Source organism: Cupressus sempervirens, chromosome 7 (assembly GCF_028749045.1).
Source record: "Cupressus sempervirens isolate cs-2001-9-10 chromosome 7, ASM2874904v1, whole genome shotgun sequence".
Taxonomy (NCBI): domain Eukaryota; kingdom Viridiplantae; phylum Streptophyta; class Pinopsida; order Cupressales; family Cupressaceae; genus Cupressus; species Cupressus sempervirens.
In genome coordinates this window covers 507,741,207-507,756,388 of record NC_143124.1, presented here as the reverse complement: position 1 = coordinate 507,756,388, position 15,182 = coordinate 507,741,207, and the positions used below count along the sequence as shown (strand labels likewise).

At 33.6% G+C, this 15,182-nt stretch overlaps 1 long non-coding RNA gene across 2 annotated transcripts; it reads right to left on the bottom strand.

Annotated features, from left to right (window-relative positions):
• Positions 1-436: 436 nt before the first annotated feature.
• Positions 437-5,119, bottom strand: LOC149547755 (uncharacterized). Of its 2 annotated transcripts, none has more exons than XR_016353916.1 (2): positions 3,796-5,119; positions 437-989 (listed from the first exon to the last, which is right to left on the bottom strand). It is a non-coding gene; the product is annotated as an uncharacterized LOC149547755 (long non-coding RNA). The 2 variants fall into 2 exon arrangements; XR_016353915.1 differs by lacking the exon at positions 437-989 and adding an exon at positions 3,097-3,341.
• Between the last annotated feature and the right edge of the window lie 10,063 nt (positions 5,120-15,182).

The following is a 15,182-nucleotide window of genomic DNA, read 5'->3' as shown; positions in this document are numbered from 1 at the left end:
TTCCCATGCTCCTTGTGACAACCTTGAATTGTTGCAAGTCAGATCACAACCTACCACCTCACACGAACAATCAGGAACCACATCACAAGTCTAGGACAACAGATCTGCAATCCACAAGCTCTCTACGATCATGCCTCAACAAGTTTAGTCTTCCATCTCTGCATCCATCGATCAATCTGCATGTCCTCTAAAGTCCTGGTGCAAACTGCCTCAACTTTGGCGATCTATCTACACGCTCAGGAACTCCCACTCTGATAAACTTTACCCAACCAAGGTTTTGGTACAAACTGCCTCACACTTCGACAATTTTCTTGTACACTCAAGAACTCCTACTCTGATACCACTGATGAAGGTATGCTCTGATACCACTTGATGAAGGTACGCACCACCCTTACCAACTCACAACCAAGAATGCAACAATATGGAGACAACGAGATGACAAAATGTTTCAAACAATTTTATTATACTTGAAAATCCAATAGCAATTACAATAACATTTCTGCAAGATCTCTCAAGATCTAATCCAAACCCAAGCTAGTCGAGATCCACACTCTAGTAGAAACCTTTGAGATCTCAACTTGTGCTCGCTAGCCACCAAGCAACCTCCTTGTTTCTAAACTGCAGCCACTAGCTCTTCTCCAACTTTATCCAAGATCCAAGTGTAAAATGCCTCACATTTGGCGCTCTATCTACACACTCACAAGTCTACCACAATCCTGTTGTAAAATGCCTCACATTCAGCACTCTCTCCACAGACTTAGGAAAACTCACTCTTCGCTTCCTCCTTCTCTTTCACACCTTCTAGCTTCACACCTTGAAGCTTGACTTTCCTAAGCTTTCATCTTCCAAATTTTTCACGCCTTGAAGCTTTCACCTTCCAAAGCTTTCCTTTCAGCTTCTCCTTCTCGAGCTTGAATGCTCATATGCCTTGCTTAAATAGGCACTTACCACCCAATACATGACTTATCCATAACCTTCTAGAATTCCACCTACACAATATCCACAACCTTCTAGAATTACAACTAAGCACCACCATGTGGCCCAATTAAAAAATTACATTTCCTTTATGGATCACAACAAATATTAAATGCAAGATTTAAGAAACTTTCCACAAGCTTCTAAGATGCCACCTACACACCTCGATAAATGGAATGACAACTATTTTTTCTCTTTTCTCCTTTTTCCCTTATATTTTTTTTTCTTCTATTTTTCGTCACTTTCTCTCTCCTCCACAATTTTTTTTTTTTTTATAATAAATAATTTTTCCATGCAAGATGCTCCTGCATCACTATTTTACATCTCTTTTAAAATCTTAACCTAGTTCAGGATCTACACACTTTAACAACACTCCATCATTATTCTTTCACCATAATTTACCAAGGACAATAACATATTTGATGGCATGCAATTTGAGAGCTCTCTTCTCATTTTAAATTAATTTAGGAGGACATTTCATCCTATATGATAAATCTTGAAATCTCAATAGAAATAGATCAGATAGAATTTATTATAAATGTATGGTAATATTAGCTTTTACTTCTGTCACAAGCAACAAGAAAACATATCTATACATCTATCTAGTTTTAACATAAATTTTATGGAAAATTAACACTAAAATTATAGATTTAAGTAATGACCAACAAATGAAAACAAATGCTATGTAAAATTGCATTTAAGCCTAACTTCACACAAGTGCAGTAAGGAGATGTGCAAAAATATCAGGAGCTCTCTACACAACAACACATAACACAAAATAAAATGAGTATAGATTATACAACCTTAACATAAAGGATATAGAGATTATGGAGGCCTGAATTAAAGGCTTTTGAGTTTATTCAACCCTAACCTAACATGTGCTTTGAAGAATATTGTCAAGCAATCCAAGTGCCTTGCCTATGCTTCCATATTTCAGACATACCTATCAAAGCAGTTGTAACAACTCTATTTTTCAATATCTGATGACAATCACCCTTCTGCTAAGCTTTAAACATGACAACATCCATGTCCTTTTACCCATTGATCGATTGGATATGGCAGGGAGATACTGGAAGAGACTACAGAGTCTGGCTTAAGAGGTGATGATATTGTTTGGTTAAAAGTTGCTGAAGCATTTTCAAAGATCCTATTTTGTTTATATCCTGCAATCATGGCATTCCACGAGACCAAATTTCTTTGGTACAACCTGTCAAATAGTTCAGGTGCATTGTGTACTCTTCTACATTTTGCATATATATCTACTAGGGAATTCACAAGTGCAATATCTTCCATAATTCCTTCCCTTTATGTCGTGCTGGATGTCCATACTCTCTACCAAAACTCCCATTAAGGCATAGGCAGGAAGGATCATGGTACAGATTGCAGAGACAACAACCAGTTACTGTATATGATCAAAAGTTCCTAAATACTTTTGCATCAGACGCATTGTTTGTTCAAAGCAACGCCCATACTCTATCTTAAAGCTCTTATTTTGATACATGTCAGAAGGCATTTGAAACAATATATCTGGAAACAATTTTTCAAAATTTTAGAATTTCTGCTGGCTGGTTACTTTAGCGCTAAATATTTTTATAATTATTATTAAATAAAATTTATAACATATAAAAATAAATGACATTCAAAGTTCTATCATTTACAGTCCAAAATAATATTTTTATTAGGAGAAGGAAACAAATTCATAAGTATGGTCTATTTATCGTAATATTATTTTTAAATATTCAATGAGTCAGTACTGGAAATTATATACAGCTAAAATTATTTTGAATAAAAGTAGCCTAAGAACAATCATACAAAATGATAACAAATCATGTTATCATACATTGAACAAACAAAATTATTCAATTTATAAATTAATTATTTTTAATTTTAAAATCTGCATGATTAATAAACTTTTTAACCATATATAATTTGACCAACATGACACAAATTACATCATAACACATAAGGCAAAAAGATACACATGTTTTGAACTAACCTTTTTTTCTAAATTTAAAATGATGGTGATGTCTTTATCAATTCTCTTATCACATAAACATAAAATAAGTAACAAACAGTTCTATTTTCAAAAGAAAAAAAAAATGATTTCACAATTAAATTGGGTGATGTTTAAGCATGGATGGATTAAATACTTTTAAAAAGATCTTCCATATAATGTTTATGAGATGTCCAAGAGCCACACTTATTGAATCAAAATAAAGAAAAAATCATAAAGTGTATTCTTTATAATATCTGGCATGGCATAAGGCTCTTGGCCTTGATGTGAAGTTGAATGGTTATAACAAAGTCTATCAAGATTCAAATCTTGTGATGTGGAAGGTGTCTTGTAAGAGATTATTGTTTCGCTCCTAGTCAAAAAAAAATACATCAGTTTAGACTACCAATAGCTTGCAAAAAGATCAACTCTTCTTAAGAGAAAAGCTCTCTAATTAATGATGATATATAAGATCCTTGATTCATAATTGAAAGATAAATTCTCTCAAGCTCAGATTCCCAAAAAAAAACGATATCATACTAAACTTATATTTCAGATAACACAACCAACGGCAAAATAAAATTATTGTAAAAACCAATCAAAATTTATTTTTATTTATCCTCATGAGGTCTAATATGAAGATATATTTAACTTCCCTTTATTGTAAAGTATGATTCGCTTATTACTAAAACACAGAACAGAGATTTCCTCTAACAATAACAAAATAGTATGTTTGTTAGAATTCACAGACTCTTCAGGAAACAAAAACTGTACACAATAACATCTACAAAAAGAAAAACCAGTCGATTGATCATATGTATTCTTACAATTTCTCCGAAGTATATGAGGTATTTAACATGCTGTGTAATATATCTGCTTCCTAATTTCTACCACTGTGGCTGTTTAACGATGTGATTTGGAGAACGAGGCCTTGTGAAAGATCATCAGTGTCCTGAATATGTGGGTTGTCCATCAATATGAACGGAGCATTACACTTTTCACTGATTGTCTGCAGAGTTTCTCCCTCCTCAACTATATACATCTCCTCACATGGCCCATGTATATTATGATCCTGCATGAATTTGGTTCTTCCCTCCGCTGCTCCAATTATCAACAGCACACAACAAAACAGAGCAAAACATCTTTTTTCTGGTATGTTTGTCATTAGGTCCCCAAAATAATTGGGCAACAACGGTTTCAATATGGAATTGACAATCCAGGAATACGAATTCAGGACTTTAGGATTTGTGGGCAAGGATGGAAATTTTGAAAATAGAATTCGGGAGTTTAGAGTAGTCTAAGATTCAATCTTGAATATGTAAAGATTCAGTCTTGGGTATGAAATAGGGGAGGAATTCTTAGTCAGGGAATAGACAAAGGCAAGAATTTTGAAAATGAATCCTGCAAGAGTTTATAAACCAAAACGAATTCAGGAGTTCCAAAAAAGTCTAGGATTCAATCAATGGGTATGTTGATATTTGTAAGGATCCGATAGAGTTTTTGTAAACCAATTCAGAGGAAATTTATGAAAATTCAAGAGTACAGAAGTACAGATTTCAATCTTGGCTATGATAGGATTTTTGGGCATGAAAAAGACAACGGTAGGGAAATGAATAGAGCAATTCTGAAGAAGTCTAGGAATCAATCTTAGGTATGCTAAGAATTTTGGGCATGAAATAGGCAGGGGCAGGAATTTTGATCAACTGTAATTGGTTGAGCATCTCACGCCGTCAAATAAAACATATGGCCGCCTTGTAGAAAGATAGAACATCATACGGTAGAAAAGTTTTGGCACGCCATTGGAGGAGAGAAAGACATTTGTGGTGGAGACCGAGCACTAGAGGTTTAGGGCGCGATAAATCTGACCAGGCCATGCCTATGTCAGCCTGACCAATTAATTCTTGTTTTCTGTGACATGAAACGGAGTGTTGTATCAATTTGATTGGTATAATATTAGGAAAATTTGTGATAATATTTTTCGCATTGAGGATTAAGATTAGATTTGCTTAGAGAAACTTCGAGACCGATTGAATGAAGACAAACTCTTATCGAAATCGAAATCAAAATCTTACCCTTAATGAGGCGGTCAACGATATGATATTTTAAAGTTCGTTGAACTTAGGCACCTGAATTGCGTAGAAATTCATGTGAGTACCGTTACTTTATACGCCACGTCGTCTCCTTATAACTGAAGTATGTATATATCACCGACCACCCGTGTAAGAGCCTGGAGGATTACCAAACCATGTGTATATCACCACATACCTGGTGTCGAAGTATGAGCGTATTGTGTATATCTATCACCAAAGACCCGTGTTTTGCGTAGAACATGTGGAACATACAGGCCTACCCATAACTGATCGAATCCTGTAAATTTAAAATGAATTAGTGATTGTGATTTTGCTTTAAGCATGGTTATTATACAGAACACGTGTCTATTTCAGCACTATTAAATAAGTGGCCATTTTAAACTGAGTGCGTTTTAATGCCCCACTCTATGTGGTGCGTCCTATCCTCCAACGACGCTTTCCACTTATTTTAAGGTGAGAAGATTAGATGCTTGTGGGCAGGTCTTTTTCTTTCCCTTAAAAAACTATAGAAACGTAATTAATTCAACAATAACAATGGCGGTTTTTAATTAGATAAAGAGAAGAAAAGAAGATTTCTTATTTTTATAATTTTAAAAATAATAAACAATTTCAATTTTTAAATGGAGGGTAATTTTAACGACACATTCAAAAAATCATTATAAAGATTCATAGGTAAAAGAGGGTAGTACAAACAACACAAAAAATAGCACCTACTCTAAATTATAGAGCATGGAGGGCACTTGATGGAGGAGCATCTTGGGTCTTGGAGCAATTTTGCATCAACCAAAAATATGTATTATTTTTTGTACCAATCTTTAAATGGAAGTTAATATAAACAACACTTTCAAAAAATCAAGATTTAAAAGTAAAAAGGGTAGTTCAAACAATACAAAAAATAACACCTACTTCAAATAATAGAGCATGGAGGGCACTTGATGCAAGAGCATCTTGGGCCTTGGAGCAATCTTGCATAGAACCAGTCTGTTATTCGTAAAATAGTCGTTATTGCTTGCAATTTTTCTCTATGCATAGTTAAAGTCATATAGAGGACCTATCCTAGATCCTCCTCCTAAGTGTGCAAGCCTTGTTCATTGTTTTTCCTCGAGTTCTATGTCATTCTTTGCGGTCCCTATTTCATGTGATTCTCATCTCGTGAGATGCGATGTTTTCTTTAGCGTGGTTTCATATATTGAATTGGCATGTTGCAGAGTTGGTAGTCAACTACCCAGACTTATGTGAGCCTCCCACTAAGTGTGTGTCGCTTCATGTTTCTATTTGCTTCGGTTTTGGTTTATACCTCCAAGGTTAGACCTATAATGTAATTAAATGTTTGACTAGCCGACTTGTGTCGTAATTGGCTATATAAGAAGCTTGGTTAGATGTGGAAACAAAATTGTTTGATAAGAGAGGAATAGGAGAAGTTTGTAGAGAAGATAGAATGCGAGCTTGGACTATTATTTTGTAATTTCATTATATATGGCCATAACTTGAAAGGCCTCACAATCGGGCATATTTTCTAATTTCTAATAATTACACTAGTGTGGCTGCTAGTGATCTAGCCTCATGTACATCATGTTTTCCTTGATTTGACTGTTGCTTCTGTGTGTAACTCTGAGAAGGAGATGTTTGTAGGTTTAAGTTGAGTTAATTCTGCTTGGATCTCTTGGATCCCTACGTCAGCACTCCAACCCTTAGAGGTTGGAACTTGCATCCCTTTCTTCAAAGAGTTGGTACAGAGAGTTGAGGGAATTAGAGTCATTGTTAAAGTCTTGAGCAACAATATTCTTACTCTTGTTCATTTTAGCTCTAGTAATCTCATTCTCCAAAATTATGGTACTAAAAGCTATATTGTCTAAGCATTATTTGTTAAATTTGATGACATTCACAACTAAGCCCTATAGATCACTAATTTTTCTCTTTTGCATGTTCTACACAATATTGATCATCTTATGGTTAGTGTAATAGAGAGTGCAAGCATAATATTTATTATTGATTTTCTCATAAGTCTTACTAACATGATATTTACCAACTAGATAGTTAGTTGCTCTTCAATAACTCATTTCTCTCCACATTTTTATCTATCAAAAGGGGTTCTTATTCTTGTCCTTTTTTCTCCTACTTCAATCCTCTTCCTCTCATCTTCAACATAAATGACATTCTTCTTCCTCTTCCCTTCACAGGAAAGTGAAGGTTTACCATTGCAAAAATGAACATCAACATCTAATAAGATATTCATAAATTTAGAAAGAATATACAACTTATCTTCATCTTCACTCAAAACAATGAAATCAACTTATTTGGTAGCCCGAGTTAGCAAGAGTATAAGGCTATCAAGTGGACTTTCTAGTCATAATAAAGCTACTAGCCAACTTCCTTCATGGGTTCCCAGGTTTAAGGGATACCAATTGGTTCTTTACTCTTTTTCTTACCTTTAATATACAAAGCATTCTTCTCAACAATACTAGGAAGAGAGCCCAGGCCAAGAATCTAAGAGAGCCTAGATTTCATCATATTCCTTTGTTGTAGCTTAAGGTTTTGAAGTTACTTGAATGTCTTGTGATTAAAAGTTAATCTTCTATTTAGTACTTTTTCTTGGATTTTGTATTGGGTGTGTCTATCTCTTAGTTCATTCTATGATAACAAATTGTTTCCTCGCATTGCCTTCTTTTAGCTTAAGGTTTTTAAGTTACTTGAGTGTCTTGTGATTTAAAAATAATCTTCTATGTTTTACTTTTTATTGTATTTGGTTTTGGGTGTGTCTATTTCTATGTTCATTCTTTGATTACAAATTTTGTATGTGTTTATGGCATTGATCATATTACAATCCATAGGCCTCTTGTATTTGGTTTATTGAATTCAATGGTGTCTACTCTCCTCTAAAGAGTTGAAATATTTAACAACACCTTCATTGGGAAACGAGATTGTTAGTGAACATGTTCTCCTAAAAAATCATATAAAAGATCAACTTTACAATTATGTTGAGTATTAAAGACAACTTGTAAGAAGTATGTATATGGCATAGATGATTTTGTCAAAGTAGTTTTTCTTTCCCACCAATTCAAAGTAGTAGTCAATTTATTGTCCCTTGATTACTCAAATGATCTAGGATGAGAGAGGAAATCCAAAGATGTGAAATGATTACAACTAAATGCCTTTTAATAATTTATTAATTTAGTGATAAATTGTGTGGTAATGTATTAGTCAACTTGCAAGAACTAGAGAAATGAGTTAACATTAATTAAAATAAAAGTTTAATGATTAAAATTTCACAATTAGGTCCATGGACATAAGGTTGAATAAAGTCTATTTCGATAATGATTTTTAACATTGTGTGTGCTATATTTTGGATAAGTAAATGGGAGAATATATAGTATTTGACAAAGCTTTGTTACTATGTGTTTGAGATTGTCTTATTTTCCAAAATTTAATTATATTAAGGTGTACTCTTAAATTGGGCCCAAGACCAATGAGAATTAGTATGAACATGTGCAATTTTATCATAACATTTTATTATGTGAGTCCTAGAATGATTGTGTACAATATTATGTGGCACTCAGAAATATGCATTCATGACTAGACAAGCTTAGGTTTCTTTGCACTCCCTTACTATGGCTTAAAGTTTTAAAAATTGAATCTATTGTGATTAAAAGTTTGAATATTTTATTGTACTTTATCGTGGATGATACATTGGTTGTATTTTTCTATCTTGATTCTATGCTTGGGTATGTGCAAAATCATGGTATGCCAAAAAGTAGCAATATGAAAAAGTTGTAGTGTTAAAACATCTAAAATCATTTCAAAATTAATTCTGACTCTTTTCCCACCCATCCTGATACTGAAGAAAAAAAGTAATACTATACCTTTTTGGGTACCCAATCCCATATGGGGTATTTGATATTATTGGGTACCCAATATGAGATCGAGTACCCATAACCTATGACCACAAAATAAAATATAAAAAGTCAAGCACAATTTTTCATTTTTGTTTCATTGTTTGAGTTATTGTTTGGCCCCCATATCAAGGATATGATCTAAGATCAGGTATATCTCACCTAAACCTATCAAAGATAACTATATTTTTTGGGTTTTTTTATTGTTTTTATTTAACTATATTTAAAATTATATTTTTTGAATAGATTTCACTGGTTTTTCATTTTAATTATAAACTATTAATACAATTAGTAATTTTTGAATTCTTTGAAATTCAATAGGCTTGACTGGCCCAAATGATGGTGATAATACTAAGCTATGAAACAATGTTCCTTGGCACCCTCCGCCAAGTGTTTCACAACCCCATCAATATACTCAACCTCCACCAAATAATCTACTACCCCCTCAAAACCCTCCTCTAATTGAAGATTTGATAGAAAATCATACTGAACGGAGGGGATTTCAAGCCACATATAAAAATATACCTACTAGAAGCATGAATGTTGATGATATTCCTATGGGGGAGTATTGTAGAAGATCATTATCATGATGATATGTTAGATTCATGACTGTGTTTGTCATTGATGTCAACATAACAATTTTCTATTGTATCTGACAGAAGAATAATAGAAAGATCAAGTTGGTATGGATAGACAGTTGAGTACTTTCACTAAGAAGGGTTAAAGGGAGATACTAGTAAATGTCTAATATATGCAACTAACCTTAGAAGCATAAGATATTATGTTTGGGAGAAGTTATGAAAGTTTCAATGGAGATTGTTTTGAGATAGAGTTTATAGAGGCATGCATTGGTAAACTTGTTATATCTCTTAGTAGAATTTTTATTTTGTAAAGCCAAAGTTAAAGATGTGAAGAAGACATTCTTGAGATGACGTAGCTAAGCTTGCTCATCATAATATTGCATGTACGAAAAGTTATTAAAGTTACAAGGTAGAAGATTAAGGTTATCGCTAAGTGTAACGTGTTCTTAATGAGGTCCTATAATAATTAATTGAGAAGGTGTAATTGCTGACTCAAGGAATTGTTTTATGGATTTGGTATAAAGGAAGGACATTTTCCTTTATTATGAGATGTGTATGGACGAATGTGAATGATTATAAGTAGCAAAAAGAGTAGAATACAAAGATAAGTAGAGCAAAGTGAATGTGAAGGAAACTTTATTGCCAAAGTTTTATTGTGTGATCCAAAGTTCAATACTTAGATTTGAGGTTCATGACCTGGTCTACAAGGTCTGACAGTGATTGGTCTAGTTGACAAGATAGAGGAAAGAAGTTAGAGTTCAATACATACAATTATTCTACAAGGAATAGTTAAGAGATAAATTGGATAGTGAGTTCGGTGATCTTGCCTCATATTTGTTTGGACAGTGGGTCCTTCTGTCTTCTACAACTCCTAATAGGGTTGGCACAACTCCTAATAGGGTTGGAATCTCCTAAAAATGATTTGAAGTCTCCTAATAGGGACTTATATGTACTAAATGTTGTAATAGACTCCTAACAGGGTACATCCTCTAACAAGGAATATTTATATTAGTCCATCATCTTGTGGGCATCATTCCCACTGGGGTTTTCCCTCTAATCAAGGGTTTCCCTAGTTAACATACCTAGTGTAATTGTGTACTCCCCCAACCCCTCTCAGTGATCTCGGTGGACTATTGTTTCTAACAATTGGCATCAAAGCATAAAGTCCTTGAAAATAAAGTTTAACAACTTTGGGAGATCCATGGTGAACATATTTAGAAAGGATAGTCTGAAGTTCGATGGAAGAAATTATGACAATTGGAAGGAAAAGTTGAAGACACATCTGTTGTGTATGGGTCCAGGATATTGGAGCTTGACAAAATAAAAAAAAGACAATTATTGCTGAGAAAGATTTCGAAACTTGTACCGAGGAAGAAAGGGAACTTTTCATGTGTGACATGAGAGCTAGAGAAGCACTATTGTCTGCACTTCCTAAAATTGAGTACAACTAGGTAAAGTCACTTATTACTTCTCATATGATTTGGAAAGCTCTGGAAAATAGTTTTGAAGGAGATGAACATTCTAAGAAATTGAGGTTACAAAATTGGATTTGTGGACTTCAAGATCCTAAGATGATGGAAGATAAATCTATAAGAACATTTATAAGCAGAATATCAGAAATTGTTGCAGGTATTAGATCTCAAGGAAGAACCAAGCAAAATGATGAGGTGATATGGAAGATATTGAAGAGCTTAACACCACCATTTAAGCTAACAATTCAAATGATATAATTGTTGATCTCTTGTACCAAATATTTCACAAAGGAAACATTACTTGGGAGACTTGAAGCAATTAAGAATGAACGTAGACAATCCAAAGAATTGACTAGAACTAAGATAGCTTTCAGTTCCTTGAATATTTGACCTAGTTTATCAAGGAGCACAAGTGCTTGAGGAGACTTTGCTAGCAGTATTACATCTAATGAGGACAAAAAGATAGAAGAAGGAGTAGCCCTTCTAGTAAGAAGAGAAAACGATGGTAAGAAAATCTTTAAATATTGGACTTGTAATGAATGTGATCATTATGCATCTAAGTGTCCTAAAAGAGAGAAAAAGTATAGAGGAAATTTTAAACCTAGAAGATATAGAGAGTGTTTGTATGCAAATGAAGAAGATGATTCTAAAGAACAAGCAGTAAGTGCTAGTGATGATGAAATAGGATTTGTAGCTATTAAAAAAGAAAGTCCAAAGAAAATGGCTTTGGTATCACAAGTTGAAGAAATCTAATTGGATAATTGACAATGGTTGTTCACATCATATTGCTGGTGATATGAAAAAGTTCATTGACTTCAAAAGGCATGATGGAGGCATTGTCAGAGTTGGAAACAATGTAGCATATCAAGTTAAAGGTATTGGATCTATAACTTTTGATGGTAAGACTGACACTAAGGATGTATATTTTTTTGATGGTTTGAAGCACAATCTTTTGAGTATTGGACAATTGGTGGATAAAGGTTATCAATTACAGTTCATAGAGAAGACATGCATGATCAGAGGAAAGGATGAAAAGGTAATTGGAATAGGAACCAGATCTATAGGTGATGTATTTCAGTTGAACCCTACTAAAATAACATGTTTGGTTACAAAGGTAGATGATAGTTGTTTATGGCATAAGAGATTTTGTCATATAAACTTTGACAGCATTGTGAAGACTAGTAGTATGTTTGCAGTTAGAGATTTGCCTAACATTATAAAGCCTACTAACACAATTTGCAAGGAGTCTGTATTGGCAAAGCATAATAGAACTTCATTTCCTAGCAAGGAGTTTACTACTATAGCAAAATTGGAGATTATACATACAGATCTTAGTGGTCCTACGAAGACTAAAGGATTCTATGGTGAAAGGTATTTCATGATTTTAGTTGATGATTTCTCTAGAATGATGTGGGTTGCATTTCTTAAAGAAAAATCTAAGGCATTTGATAAGTTCAAGATATTCAAGAATAGAGTTGAGAATGAATTAGGTATGAAGATTAAATGTTTAAGATCAGATAGAGGAGGAGAATCTACTTCAAATGAGTTTAACATCTTTTGTGAAGCTAATGGAATCAAAAGACAATTTTCAACTTCGAGAACCCCTGAACAAAATGGCATTGCAAAGAGAAGAAACAAGTCAATAATAGAAGCAGCAAGAACTATGTTAGCTGGGAATGATGTATCCAAGATATTTTGGAGAGAAGTTGTGAATACAGTAGTCTACACTATGAACAGAGTGCAAGTTAGGAAAGACACAAACAAGACCCCTTATGAACTGTGGTTTGGTCACTCACCTATAGTTAAGTATTTTAGAATTTTTTGGTAGTAAATGTTATATCAAAAGAGATGATGATATTGGTAAGTTTGATGCTAGAAGTGATGAAGTTGTGTTTCTTGGTTATTCATTGAAAAGAAATGCCTATCGATGTTATAATATAAGAACTAAGACTATTATGGAAAGTGCAAATGTAAGAGTTGATGAGAAATTTAGGATGCAAGAAAGAATAGTTGACAACAATTTAGATGATGAGAATACTGTTACTAAACCAAGGAATGATGAAGTATTCTTTGAGACTAACAATGATTTGTAGAGTGAAGGAGAACTAAGGTAGGAACAAAGCTTGGAACCTTCAACAGAGCTAAGAGTTGAGATAACAACTCCTACTATGGGTAAGAATATGACAAAGAATCATCCGCTTGAACATATCATCAAAGTAGAGATAAAGGTGTGATGATGAGAATTAGAAACAATGAAGAACTATGTTTGATATCTCAAGTTGAACCAAAGAATGTAGATGGAGCATGTAAAGTATCAGATAGTGAAGAATGAGACATCGGAATTGGTCCCCAGACTAGTAGACAAGAATGTGATAGGAAGAAAATGGGTATTTTGAAAGAAGATGAATGAACAAGGTAAAGTTGTAAGGAACAAAGAAAGATTGGTATGTAAAGGTTACTAGCAACAAGAAGGAATAGACTATGATGAAACCTATGCTCCTATGGCAAGAATAGAAACAGTAAGATTATTCTTAGCATATGCAGTATATAAGAAATCCAAGGTATATCAGATGAATGTCAAGTCAACCTTTTTGAATAGAAAACTTGAAGAAGAGATATACATAGAATAGCTTGAAGGTTTTCATTTGACAGATGATAAGGACGTAGTATGTATATTAAAGAAAGCATTGTATGGATTGAAGCAAGCACCTAGAACTTGGTATGAAAGGTTGGATAAGCATTTGACAAAGCTTGGATATAACAAAGGTATGATAGATAATAATCTATATTGGAAAGAAATTGATGATGTCTTGATGATTTTGGTAATATTTGTTGATGATATCATATTTGGAGGAAGTGATGATGAAAGTTACAAGTTTGAAAAAGAAATGAAGAAGGAATTTGAAATGAGCATGATAGGAGAAATGAAATATTTTCTAAGATTACAAATTATGTAGGACAAAGAAGGAATCTTTATTTCTCAGACTAAGTATTTGAAAGATTTACTAAAAAGGTTTGGTTTGGAAACATGTAAACCCTTTGGAATACCTATGGTAATTGGACACAAGATATCTACAAAGGATGTGACACCTACTATTCAGCAAAAGAAGTACAAATCTATGATCAGAGGATTGCAATATTTCACTCACACAAGGTCGGATATAGAAAATGTAGTTGGAATTGTTGTGAGATTTCAAGCTGATCTCAAAGAAGCACATTATGTAGCAGTCAAAATGAAATTTAGACACCTAAAAGGAACACCAAAGTTTGGATTGTGGTAAGACAAATATAATGATTTTACTCTATATGTTTATACTGATGTTGATTGGGAAGGTAGTATGGATGACAGAAAGAGCACCAACAATGGAGCCTTCTTTCTTGGAGGAAGATTAGTTTCTTAGCTAAGCAAGAAGTAGGATTGTACCTCACAAAGTATAGCTAAAGAAGATAACGTTGCAGTAGCAAACAATTGTAGTCAAGTTGTTTGGATGAAACAAATGTTGAAGGATATAAGGATAGAATTTAGTGAACCTATTGTCATACATTGTGATAACACAACCACAATAATTATGTCTAAGAATTAAGTTTTGCATTCTAAGACTAAGCACATTTCTATCAAGTATCACATGTTGAGAGAGAAAGTTGCAAAAAAGGAAATTAGATTGGAGTATGTAAGCACCAGAGAGTAGATTGTAGATATTTTCACTAAGCCTCTTCCCAAAGGGACTTTTGAGTATTTATGAGGTATACTAGGGGTTAAGCCCCTTCCTAAATCAGAGTAGATGATGCAAGAGTGCATCAGTCTAGTGTATCAAAGCACTATTGTTTGTCTAGACCAATTGTTGATGCTTCCTATATGGGGGAGTATCTATGATGGACAAAGTCATCTAGAACTCTTGTTGGATGTTGTTTTAGCAGTGTCTTTGGATAGTCGAGCTAGTCAGAGACAGTGTTACAGAGGTTAATAGTTATTGAAACCTTTGACATTGATGCCAATGGGGGAGAGAAGTACAACATGAAAAACAATGTGGAATATATAGTTCAGGAGAAGTAAAGCATAAATCACATTGAGGTATATCAATAGGAAGAATGATTGATGAATAAGATTTGAAAAGAAAGGTTAATAGTCTTTTACAGTTGGTATTTTTGGAACTAGATGTCTTCAATCTATGTTGCCATCA